The following is a 13,487-nucleotide window of genomic DNA, read 5'->3' on the forward strand; positions in this document are numbered from 1 at the left end:
GAAAAAACGCTACCGTTTCCGGAAAAAACGCGGGAGTGGCTGGACAAATGGAGGAGTGTCTGGGCGAACGCTGGGTGTGTTTGTGACGTCAAACCAGGAACGACAAGCACTGAACTGATCGCAGATGCCGAGTAAGTCTGGAGCTACTCAGAAACTGCTACGAGGTGTGTAATCGCAATATTGCGAATACTTCGTTCGCGATTTTAAGATGCTAAGATTCACTCCCAGTAGGCGGCGGCTTAGCATGAGCAAATCTGCTAAAATCCGCTTGCGAGCGAACAACTCGGAATGACCCCCTATATACGCCAAGTTACTAAGCAGTCGAGTTTATGGTTTTCGTGTTTTCCGATGTCGATGCCAGTCATTTTTTTTTGGGGCACATTTACAGCCGTCATTGTCATTTGCGTACGTGTTTTTGTTGTTTTTACAGGGTTTTTTTCTATGTTAAACGCGGCAGGGTTTTTTTTCAACCACGGCCGCATTTTCACTTTTAGTTTCGTTTTTCATCCCCGTTCATGATTGGTTGTGTTTCAGATGTAGGAGTGTCTGTGCGCAACCATATAAATATGCCCCAAACCGTCCGCACCTCGTGGGTTTAGTTAGTGGTGAGGAGGGAGGTTGTGCTGTGGAGGTTGGTGAGTAGTTGGTTTGGTGAGGAGTTTTTGGGGCGATTTCTGTGTAGTATTGTGTTTGAAAGTAGTCTTGTCATTCTTGTATTCTTATTTTTTTTGTTTTGTCTCATTTTTTGTCCAAGTTTTTTTTATTTAGAGTCCCTTGTTGTGTGTGTGTGTGTGTGTGTGTGTGTGTGTGTGTGTGTGTGTGTGTGTGTGTGAGTCGTGCAGTGGTAGTGGAGGAGTGTGTTGTTTGTTTTTATTTTTTCTGTGTTAATTGTTTAACCAGACAATTATGTCTGACTCAGAGGTGAGTGAGGTGGTGGGTGTGAGTGAGGGGGAGGAGGTTGGTCAGGTGAGTGAGAGTGAGGTTAGTGAGGTGGAGGAGGTGGGTGAGGTTGCTGCAGCAGCCTCAAGTGACAGTAGTGACAGTCAGACAGCTCCGCATCCACGCACCACTACTAAGACTGGGCGGAATGTACAGTTTAGTTATGCAGAAAATGTGGCATTGGTGTGGGAGCTGATGTAGTATCAGCGGCAGCTATTTGGGCCTGAGTCCGCCAAGGTGCCAACATGGAAGAAGACGGTGTTGTTGGCGAAAGTTGTTGCTGCTGTAAATAGTGAGGGGGTGGTCAAGCGGACGGAGGACACGTGCCGCAAACGGTACTATGACATAAAGCGACGTGTCAAGTCCAAAATGGCTAAGGAGGCGAAGTCGGCTCGCAAAACCGGTAGTGGACAGCCCTATAATGCCAGATATCTGGACTATGAGTAGCCCGTGCAGAGTTTAATACCTCCTGAAGTAGTGTCTGCAACCCATGTCCGTGATTCCGATCTGCCCAGGAAGGATGGTGAGCATGTGTATTTGTCTTATCATTCCATTCCATTACTTCTGTCTTTATGTTTTTTAGTAATGTGTGTCATGTGACGTTGCATATTACTCCCATCTTCATGTGTGCGTCAGCAAATACATTGTTTTTGATTTTTTTTTTTTACCAAAGCCAATATAACATAGTACTTTATAGTATGTCATGTGGTTTTTTTATTGTACATTTTCCATGTGTAGTTTGGACTTGGTGTGTCATTGAATTGTACAGCAATAATGTTTTCCTTTGGCACATTTGCCAGTTTGCAAGTTGGCCTATGTTTTTTATTTCAGTTATCCATGTGCAATGTTTGAAAATCAGTGGTTGACATGTTAGAGGCTGGAGTAGTGTAAAGTGGCTTTGAAGCCAGTTACATGTGTCATTTCATTAGTACTGTATGTAATCTTGTTTAAGACAAAACCACTCTATTTTTTGGTACATTTATAGTCTGTATTTGTACCCTGACACAACACTGCAGACTTAGTTACCTTACTATTATGATGGTTTTTTTTAATGTGTTTTGGGTTTTAGCTCATATTGTGGTAATGTGTGTTTGTAGTGCCACATCACAGAGCATTTTCTATATTGCATCTTTCATTAATGACATAACATTTTTCAAAGAAGATGTGTGTGTTTTGGGTGGTTAGTGTATGTATTAGTAATTGTGAGGGAGATTTATTAAGCCTGGTGAAGTGATAAAGTTGAAGTTGATAAATTATCAAACAATCAGCTCATAACTTCCATGTTACAGGCTGGGTTTGCAAAGTGTCACTTAGGAGCTGATTGGCTGGTGCTTTATTAACAACCACTTTATCATTGCACCAGGATTATTAAATCTGCCCCTGTGTCCTATGTCTGTGTCCTGTACATTATTTCCTGTGTTGCACTTTCCATAGTGCATATGACTATTGGCCAATGTGTGTATTTTTTTAAAACTTTTATGGTTTTGTACAGAAATTATGCACACATAAATAAGCATCCATTTGAGAAAGATTTAATGTTTGTAAACATAATGGGTGGATGTATCAACAATAGCATGAAGAAATTAGTTATTTTATTTGTTTCATTATTTACAGTGTTGAAAAAAAGCAGTACTGGTCGGTCTACAGTCACTCCCATTACATCTGATGATGATGACGCTGCGGAAGCAGGGAAAGTGTCCATTGTAGTATATGTTATGTTTGTAAAGGAATGGCCATAACAAAAGTACACTTTAAATCCCAGGTCCATCCCAAGAAGTTTTGACCAGCAGAAGGAGGACTCCTGTAGCACACCAAACAAAAGTACATGTGCCAACAAAGAAAGCAAGGTCTGATGTCCAATCACAACCACAGCAGTCTATTCCGCCACGAAGATTGTCTACAGTTTCTTCGGTACCACCACTCCAAATTTTGGTCACACCTCCAAGACGCCAACCACACTCCCCTCATCTTGATTGTGAGTAGAAAACTGTAATGATGAAATAAATTAATCATCTCATAATAATCCATTTAATGAGACTAATTAACTCTAAATTCCACAAAATCTGCTATACTTACCGTAAAAAAAACCCATCAAATGGATTCTGACCAAAATGGCCTTGTCCACATCCAGTAAAGATATGTATGTCCACTTCAGCCATACAGCAGCAGATTGTGTTGAAGATGCTGCAAAATAAACACATGTGTAAGCTTGCAAAATAGTAATATTTTTTTTGCGCAATTTAACTTATGTGTTTGTCGTAACATTGGCACCAACATGCCAAAACATTACTAATTTTAAGATTTAAACACTATAAGGCCAAAAATTAAGATTTTAAGTGTGTTTTTATGGTGGAGTATGTCTGATCTATCATACAACTCATGTGCTTGTTTTGATAATGAAGTAACCAGACACATTTGCCACAAACAGGAATATGTCTGTTTTGTAGTTCTGAGTGATGATGTTGCTATGCTGGATATCTGAATGCACCATTTAAATACATGTGTTCCATGTATATTGGTTTGCTTAAATTTTTAAAACATATGTCAAACTTACGCCAAAATGGTTCTTCTTCCAGATTCTAGTACTGGTACCAGCATCCAGACGCAACAGCAGCAACACAGTGACATGGATGAGACAATCATGTTACAAATGCAGCCATTAATCCAAGGAATCAGCTACCCAGCACCTGTGAGTACACCACCACAGCAAAGCACTCCACTACCACAACACAGCCCACCAGTACACCAGTACACCCAGCACCTGTGAGTACACCACCACAGCAAAGCACTTCACCACCACAACACAACACCAGTAGCACAAGGCCCTGATCAAGTGTTTTGGGACAGTTGGGCTACACAGCAGGCCACTAATCAAGATTGCCTGCATAGGCAGACCCAAATTTTTGCAAACCTACCAGCTCAGCTCAGAAGAATCAGCAGAAATATCATATCTCATTGTTCTCTTAACAGGTATGTCTAGTGGGACTACACGCGCCAGCAAGCTACACTGCATCTGTTAATTATCATATATGACTTTCATGAATGCTTAGCAATAGGTATGTCTAGTGGGACTACACGCGCCAGCAAGCTACACTGCATCTGTTAATTATCATATATGACTTTCATGAATGCTTAGCAATAGGTATGTCTAGTGGGACTACACGCGCCAGCAAGCTACACTGCATCTGTTAATTATCATATATGACTTTCATGAATGCTTAGCAATAGGTAGGTTTAGCTTATTAATCATTAGCAGATTTAAGCAAACTTTATTTTTTGCATTTGGGAAATGTGTGATGGTTTCATACCCCCACACCATTTGTCTGTGTAAGTTTTATTGCTTTAAATGGGTGATGGGCTAGGGGTGGGTCCAATCAATCAATGTGCTTACATACACATGTTTGTTGCTCTTTATATTAGCTTATAGTCTAGCTGAAACAGCGTAGCTGATTCAGTGTGGGGTGAAAGCTTTCAAAGGGAGAAACTTTCTAAGGGTTTCATCTGTGACTTTTACTGGACTTCTACTGGACGGAAACTGAAAGGAAGCACCATCAATTACACACAAAAAAACAACACAAACCCCCAATACTTGGACTGCAGCTACAAATGTTTGTTTACTCCTAATATTCTCCAAACCTCACTTATTTGGAAAACTATACATTCACTTTCTGCACAAACACCTGCATTGCAACTTCTACTCTGACCCTGCAAACACCTGGACAACAAATGGGTCACTGAGAAGCATATTTAATGAAGTAACACTGACTTGCAGTTTGCCAACACTGTGTAATTTTCCAACTAACATCAGCAAATATTTGATTTACTGTTACCTGTAGATAATAACAACAGTTTAACATTGAATTTATTTCTGCAAACTTCACTGCTCTCTTATTCAGCCACCACTCCTCCTCCTACTCTCATTTTGCGACCACTATTTACCCCATCCACACTATGGCCAGGCTGGCAACATCCCTCATTAATCCTCGTCTTCCTATTCCTTTTTTCTGTCCCCTGTTACCACCTCTATCCCTCTCTCCCAGTCTCCTACATCTCATGCTGTCTCCTCTCCTCTGTCTGCCTCCCTTCCCCTCCTCTTCTGTTTCCCCACTGCAATTCACTTCTGCCCCTTCACACCATTTATACCCCAGCACTCAACCCTGCTCTCTCCCTCCTCTGCCTGTCTCCTCACCTCTCCTCCACCAGTATCATACTGCACTCCCTCCCTGCCTCACTCCTGCAGTCTCCCTTCCTAGCCAAGGCCCCAGCACCATCAATTCACCATCTTTATCCCTTCCTTCCCCATCAAGCTTACCTCAACGCCATAGCAATCCAGATAATCTCATTCACATCTCTCCAACAAACTCATACCCCCTATCCTGTGCACTCTGGAATGCCAGATCTGTTTGCAACAAATTGACCCCCACTCACGACCTCTTCATATCCAACTCCCTGCACCTCCTGGCCATTACTGAAACCTGGATTACACCCTATGACACCGCTTCTCCTGCTTCTCTCTCGGCTGGGGGCCTTACATTCTCACACACACCCCGACCTGGGGGTCGTCATGGGGGTGGTGTTGGGATCCTTTTACCCTCAAGCTACACATACCAACTTATACCTCCAGAACCATCTCTTACATTCTCTACATTTGAGGTCCATGCAATTCGCCTCTACCAACCCACTAATCTTCGAGTTGCTGTCATTTACCGTCCACCTGGCATTTCCTCTAAATTCCTCGACAACTTTGCTTCCTGGCTACCTCACTTCCTCTCTTCTGACATTCCCACCATTATCCTAGGTGATTTCAACATCCCTATCGATAACCCCACAAAACCACCTGCCTCTAAACTCCTTAACCTCACATCTTCACTTGGTCTCTCCCAGTGGACCAGCTCACCCTCCCATGTGAACGGGAGCTCACTGGATCTGGTTTTCACTCACCGCTGTGTTATTTCTGATTTTTCCAATTCCCCTTTTCCCCTCTCTGACCACCACTTGCTCTCATTCAACTTATCTATCTCTGCTCCCCCATCTCTCCCTCCTAAGGCTACCATCACTAAGCGTAATATTGAGGCTATTGACACCTCATCCCTATCCTCCCTGTTTGACTCGCTTCTCTCTCCTCTTCTCTCTCTCACATGCCCTGAACAAGCCACATCTCTATACAATGCATCTCTTACTTCAGCCCTTGACTCTGTTGCTCCGCAAACCACTATTCACCCTCGCAGATCAACACCTCAACCCTGGCACACCAAATGCACCAGATATCTACAAAAATGCTCACGTACTGCCGAGCGACACTGGAGGAAATCACGCTCTCAAGCAGACTTCCTCCATTTCAAATTCATGCTCTCATCCTTCAGTGCTGCCCTTTCCCTTGCTAAACAATCATACTTCAAAATCCTCATCTCTACCCACTCTTCCAACCCCCGGCGCCTCTTTGCCACTGTTAACTCCCTCCTCTGCCCACCACCACCTCCTCTCCCTTCCTCATTGTCTGCTCTTGACTTTGCCACTTACTTCACATCCAAGATTGACTCCATACGTCAGGACATCACATCCCACCAGTCCAGCAACCAGCCACCACCCATCCTTTGCCACCCCTCCCCTACCCTCTTACCAACTCTGACATCTTTCTCCCTAGTATCTGGTGAGGAAGTCATGGCCCTCATACACTCCTCTCCCCCCACAACCTCCCCACTCGACCCTATCCCCTCCCACCTCCTTCGCTACCTCTCCCCTTCTGCCTGTTCCCATCTTGCCCATCTTCTCAATCTCTCCCTCTCATCAGGCACTGTCCCCTCTGCCTTCAAGCATGCTCTTGTCTCCCCTATTCTTAAAAAACCTACCCTTGATCCTAACACTCTCTCCAATTATCGACCGATCTCTCTCCTCCCCTTTGCCTCCAAACTTCTTGAGCGTATTGTCTATAATCGCCTTACTGCCTTTCTTTCCTCTCACTCACTGCTTGACCCATACCAGTCTGGTTTCCGCTCTCTCCACTCCACTGAAACTGCCCTCACAAAAGTCTGCAATGACCTCCATGCCGCCAAATCTAAGGGCCACTACTCTCTGCTTATTCTTCTTGACCTCTCTGCTGCTTTTGACACTGTGGACCACCCTCTTCTTCTGCAAATCCTTCACTCTCTTGGTCTACGTGATACTGCCCTCTCCTGGCTGTCCTCCTACCTCTCCGATCGTTCCTTCTCTGTCTCCTCTCATGATGCTACCTCGCCCCCACTTCCACTAACTGTTGGTGTCCCCCAAGGTTCTGTTCTTGGGCCTCTCCTTTTCTCTCTCTATACGTCCTCTTTAGGTGAACTCATTAGTTCTTTTAATTTCCAGTATCACCTCTATGCTGATGACACTCAAATCTACCTCTCCTCCCCTGATCTCTCCACGGCTCTCCTCACTCGTGCCTCTAACTGTCTTTCTGCTATCTCTTCCTGGATGTCCCAGCGCTTTCTTAAACTCAACATGTCTAAGACTGAGCTGATCATCTTCCCACCCTCCCGCACAACCTCACCTCCCACAATCTCATTATCCATTGATGGCACGACTATCTCCTCTAGCCCCCAAGTACGCTGTCTTGGTGTAATCCTTGACTCCTCCCTCTCCTTCAAACCACACATTCAGCACCTCTCACAAACCTGTCATTTTCATCTCAAAAACATTTCCAGGATCAGACCTTTTCTCACCCAGGATGCCACTAAGATCATTATTCACTCACTGATTATTTCCAGACTGGACTACTGTAATCTCCTCCTAACTGGCCTCCCTGACAATTACCTCTCTCCACTCCAGTCTATCCTCAATGCTGCTGCTCGGCTCATCTTCCTCACCAAACGCACTACATCCACCTCCCCTCTCCTACTAGCCCTTCACTGGCTTCCCTTCCCCTTCAGAATCCAATTCAAACTTCTCACTCTCACTTACAAAGCTCTCACCCAATCCTCTCCCATTTACATCTCTGACCTTATCTCCCTTTACTCTCCCACCCGTCCTCTTCGCTCTGCTAATGCACGCCGCCTCTCCTGTCTCCTGATTACTTCCTCCCACTCCTATCTCCAAGATTTTTCACGTGCTGCTCCCTTCCTTTGGAATTCTTTACCTCTCCCCCTCAGACTCTCCACCTCTCTACAAAACTTCAAACGGGCTCTCAAGACCCATTTCTTTACCAAACCCAGCCAAATCTCATCCTAACCCCCTGTTCCATGCTCTATGTACCCCATCTGTGTCACCCCTGTCTGTCTACCCCTACCCCTAGAATGTAAGCTCTCACGAGTAGGGCCCTCTTCCCTCATGTGCTCACCCTTTTCTTCTTTAATAATTCTCAACTGCCCAAATCACAGTTTTTGGGCCACCTGGAACTTATCTCTGTCATTTACTGGTGTAGTTATGCTTAGTTACCCTGTACTTGTCCAAAATTTATTTCAATTGTAAGTCACTGTTTTGATTATGTGCATATGTACTCTGTAATTGGGCGCTGCGGAACCCTTGTGGCGCCATATAAATAAATGATAATAATAATAATAATAATAAAATATGAGTCGCCAAAATGAACCAACCACCAGAATTGCCAATACCATTGAAATCATGCGTGCAGACATTACACATGTCATGGGCAACTTACAACGCATAATGGAAGAACAGCACAGACAACAGCAAAGCTACATCAACATCTTAGAAAACAATCAAATGATCAATGAATCTATCACCAGAATTTTAGAGACTCAAAATGCTACAACACGTGAACTTAATGCCACCCTCACTAACCTCAATGAAACACTCAGATCCCAGCACCATCAGCAACCAAGCAGCAGTTCTGGTATGACTACTCCGATTCTCTCGCCAGTGTCCTCACCACCAAGGCGCTCAACCAGAGCACGCCAACACGACAGTGGTAAAGGTAAAGGCCAGACCAAGCAGCCAACCACAAAAAAATAAAAAATAGATACACCGATCTCTGTATAGAAAAGTAAATAAACACATTTAGTAAGTGTAGGTTTGTCACAATATCTATTATACTTACCACCTTGTCAATTTTTTTAACATCATTAATTATAAGTGTTACAAACAACAACAGGATTTTGGCCAACACATTTATTCTTTCTCATCTTTGAATTTTTTAGGAGGAGGACAGTTATTTGATCTGCACATTGATGTTAGCATGCAGTAACAAGACTACTTGATTTTTTTCTAATCATTACTCTTTCTAGATTCTAATCATTCTTATATCCTGCAGGCAGACTAATTGGCAGCCATGCAGAATGTCTTTAGCATGCAGTAACAAGACCACTTGATTTTTTTCTAATCATTACTCTTTCTAGATTCCAATCATTCTTATATCCTGCAGGCAGACTAATTGGCAGCCATGCAGAATGTCTTTAGCATGCAGTAACAAGACCACTTGATTTTTTTCTAATCATTACTCTTTCTAGATTCCAATCATTCTTATATCCTGTAGGCAGACTAATTGGCAGCCATGCAGAATGTCTTTAGCATGCAGTAACAAGACCACTTGATTTTTTTCTAATCATTACTCTTTCTAGATTCCAATCATTCTTATATTCTGCAGGCAGACTAATTGGCAGCCATGCAGATTCATCCATGACCAATACAAATTACAATGTGATTGTTAACTCTTTTACCTTTCTTCTCTATACAAATTACAAGAATAACACAATTGAGTTGGCTAAAAAGGTCCTAATACTGTATGTTGTGATCGAATTTAGATAATTCAGTGCCAAAATGAATGTCATTATTGTTGGGCCATGTTTGTGTGTGTTAAAAATGAGTAATCAGTTTCTTACACATGATGCAGAAACAAAGAAATTGTTTTTTTTAATAAGCACAAATAATGTGTATAATAATGGATATATGTGGCAAACTGTGTATTGACTTACAAATCAGCAAGTTTACTGCAGCCAGCAAACATTACAAAATAAATTATTTTGGATGATACTAAGTTTGTGTCCCTTAAATACGATGGAGCATCACACATAGGGACACATGTATTTCTCAAGGCTAACATATTATATGTGGAGGAGTGTTTAATTAGGACACAGGTTCTCAAACTCGGTCCTCAGGACCCCACACAGTGCATGTTTTGCAGGTCTCCTCACAGAATCACAAGTGACATAATTAGCTCCACCTGTGAACCTTTAAAAATGTGTCTGTGAGTAATTCATACACCTGTGCTTCTACTGGGTTACCTGCAAAACATGCACTGTGTGGGGTACTGAGGGATGAGTTTGAGTACCTGTGCATTAGGACGTTACACACAATCATAAAGTAAAATACTAAATAAATTACTATGTGGATTATGTGTGCTTGTAATAAATTATCTGTGCAAGTTTAATAACACTTATCCAGACTTCATGCATGCCACTCATAATCTGTTGTTTTGAGTTTTAAAATAAACACAAGACACATGCTACATTTGTTTTGCATAAAGCGAGGGTATGTTTGTATGTCTCAAGGAGACAGACACATTCTGAGTAATGGTTTTTAAATGAAAAATGGGGCAACATATATTTAGGCTTACACAACAAATGAAAGAAACAAACAAAACTTACCTTAAAAATAACGATTTATGAGGTCTTGCCTAACCTGCCTCCCTACATCTGTACTCCAAGTATCACCAGATGTCTCTAATTCCTCTGCTTTCTGGCTGCTTTCTTCATCCTCCTCCTCCTCAACATGTGGCAGATGTTGTTGCAAACACAGTATGAAGAAAGCAGCAGCAGAACACAATTTGAGTCACCTTCAAGGGACTATACAACAAAAGGCCACCAGACTTATCCAGACACCGAAACCTAGATTTCAGCACACCAAAACATCTTTCTATCACATTCCGCGTGGACTTATGTGCATGATTGTAATTGTGTTCAGCAGGGGTATCAGGTCGGGACAATGGAGTTAGAAGCCAAGAGAAACAGCCATATCCTCCATCACCTAAAAGACAGATAAAGTAACGTGATTCATGTTAAGATACAGCAACACATAAGTAACACACTGTGGGGCAGATGTATTAACCTGGAGAAGGCATAAGGAAGTGATAAACCAGTGATATGTGCAAGGTAATAAAGGCAGTGGACAATCTGTTCCTAAATTATAATTTACATATTGGAGCTGATTGGCTGGTGCCTTTATCACCTTGCACATATCACTGGTTTATCACTTCCTTATGCCTTCTCCAGGTTAATACATCTGCCCCTATATTTGGACAAAGTAGACACAGGCCTACACATATAAAATTACATACCCAGCAGCCATCCATCTGGCATTTGTCCATCCTCAAACTTATCAAAGAGGGATGACTGACTGAGGATGAAGGAGTCATGGCAGCCCCCAGGGTAACCAGCAACAACACTCATTATTTTGAGATTTGCATCACAAACCACCTGCACATTTGTGGAGTGCTCTAGATGATGATTAGTATAGATGTGCTGCCTGCCCCTAGGTGGTCTCAGCTGAATGTGTGTGCAATCTATGGCTCCCAGCACATTGGGCATGCCAGCCAGCTCATAGAAATCTACCCTGACGGCATGCCACTGAGACTCCTGGGTAGGGAAGCAGATTGAGGCATCGATGTGGGGCTGCAAAACAGCCAACACCTGTGTGTATATTTGAAAGAAAATTAAACCTGAGATTTTAGGACAGAACTGGCCACCGAGTAATTAAAACCAACCCAAAACAGAGGAGGTAGTTAGGTATACATCACCTGTGTTAATATTCTTTAAAATGAGGGCTGTGAGATTCCTATGACATCCCAAGACACAGCCTGAAAGCTGCCAGTAGCCATAAAGTGCAACACAGCCAGGAGTTTGTGCAGGCCTGAGACAGAGCGAGAGCGTGCTGTCTCAGGGTCTAGGCCCAGTTTGACAAGGTCATACAGATGGAAAATGTTTCGATTTAGACGGAACATCTGTATGACCGTATCATCGGACAATGCATTCAAGTTTAAACGCCCCCTGAAAAAACGAGGCCTGCGCAGCCTCCGCGGAACCTGTACAACCTGCTGACCATGTTCAGTTTCTTGGCCCTGGTTACTTACAGACTTATGTCTAAGTCTGAGGAATCACACAGCACACAAAATATCACTGGCCCACAGTCCTGCTGCCATTTCTGAGTGTAGGTGGATTGAAATGGGCCTAAGATCCTTTTCTAGGCATCCTAATTCAGGTGTGAGTGATTTGTTAGTTGCAACACATGTAAACACGCCTGAAAAAAGCAGGTCTATTTTTTTGCCGCTTTTTTAACGAATCGCAAAAAAATACGACCGCAATTGAGCACTCAGAGACTAACACCCAAATACGAATGAATAGTGAATACCCGTGTTGTATGAAATAACAGCCGCGTTTGACCGATGGTCTATTCATTCGTATTTTTAAACTTTGCCGTTCAAACCATTACGAATAGCCCAAACACTGCCGAGATTTGTGCTTAGTGAATTCCCGTGTTGGGACTTAGAATAAAAAACACAAATCGGTCAAACTCGGATTATTAGTAAATATAGGCCCTGTTGTCCGGATTTGTGGAGAAATAATTCCACACCGAAGAGGTGGCTTTTTTGGTAGTTTGCCCAGGCATCACAATGGACTTCTTCATCCCATGGACAACAGGTGTCTCCCCCGGTGCCTGACTTAAACAAACCACATCACCATCAGAATCCTCATTGTCAACTTCCTCCTCAGCGCCAGCAACACCCATATCCTCGTCCTGGTGTACTTCAACAGTGACATCTTCAATTTCAATATCAGGAACTGGACTGTGGGTGCTCCTTCCAGCACTTGCAGGGGGTGTGCAAATGGTGGAAGGAGCCACCTCTTCCCATCCAGTGTTGGGAAGGTCAGGCATCGCAACCGCCGACACACTTGGACTCTCCTTGGGGATTTGTGATACCTTCTCAAAACACAGTTCTTTTCTGTGCTCTTTCCAGTTTAACGCTTTTAATTTTTCTAGTGGGAGGATAAGGGCTTCCATCATAATGTGAAGCTGAACCATTAACCATGAACATAGGCCAGGGCCTCAGCTGTTCCTTGCCACTCCGTGTTGTAAATGGCATATTGGCAAGTTTACGTTTCTCCTCAGACCAATTAAATTTCTTTTTTTGGTTCTTTTTACTGAACTTTGGCTTTTTGGATTTTACAAGCCCTTTACTATCACATTGGGCATCGACCTTGGCAAACAAAATTGATAGCATTTCATTGTCTATGTCATGGCGAGTGGCAGCAGCTTCAGCACTAGGAGGAAGTGGTTATTGATCTTTCCCTATTTTATCCTCCAAATTTGTGTTCTCCATTATTTTTTGGGATTTATATAAGACAATATGCGGCACAGGCATGACTGGAATGACTGATGGCCAGGACACTACCACTGGTCTGATGCAGCACAACACAGCAACACTGTGAGGGACTTGTTGTTGTTGTTGTTATTATTATTATTATACGGCAGCAGTGGACATATGGCAGCAGCGTATACCACTGTGACTGCCTCGTCACTGGAATGATTGATGGCCAGGACACTACCACTGGTCTGATGCA

Source organism: Pseudophryne corroboree, chromosome 4 (assembly GCF_028390025.1).
Source record: "Pseudophryne corroboree isolate aPseCor3 chromosome 4, aPseCor3.hap2, whole genome shotgun sequence".
NCBI lineage: Eukaryota > Metazoa > Chordata > Amphibia > Anura > Myobatrachidae > Pseudophryne > Pseudophryne corroboree.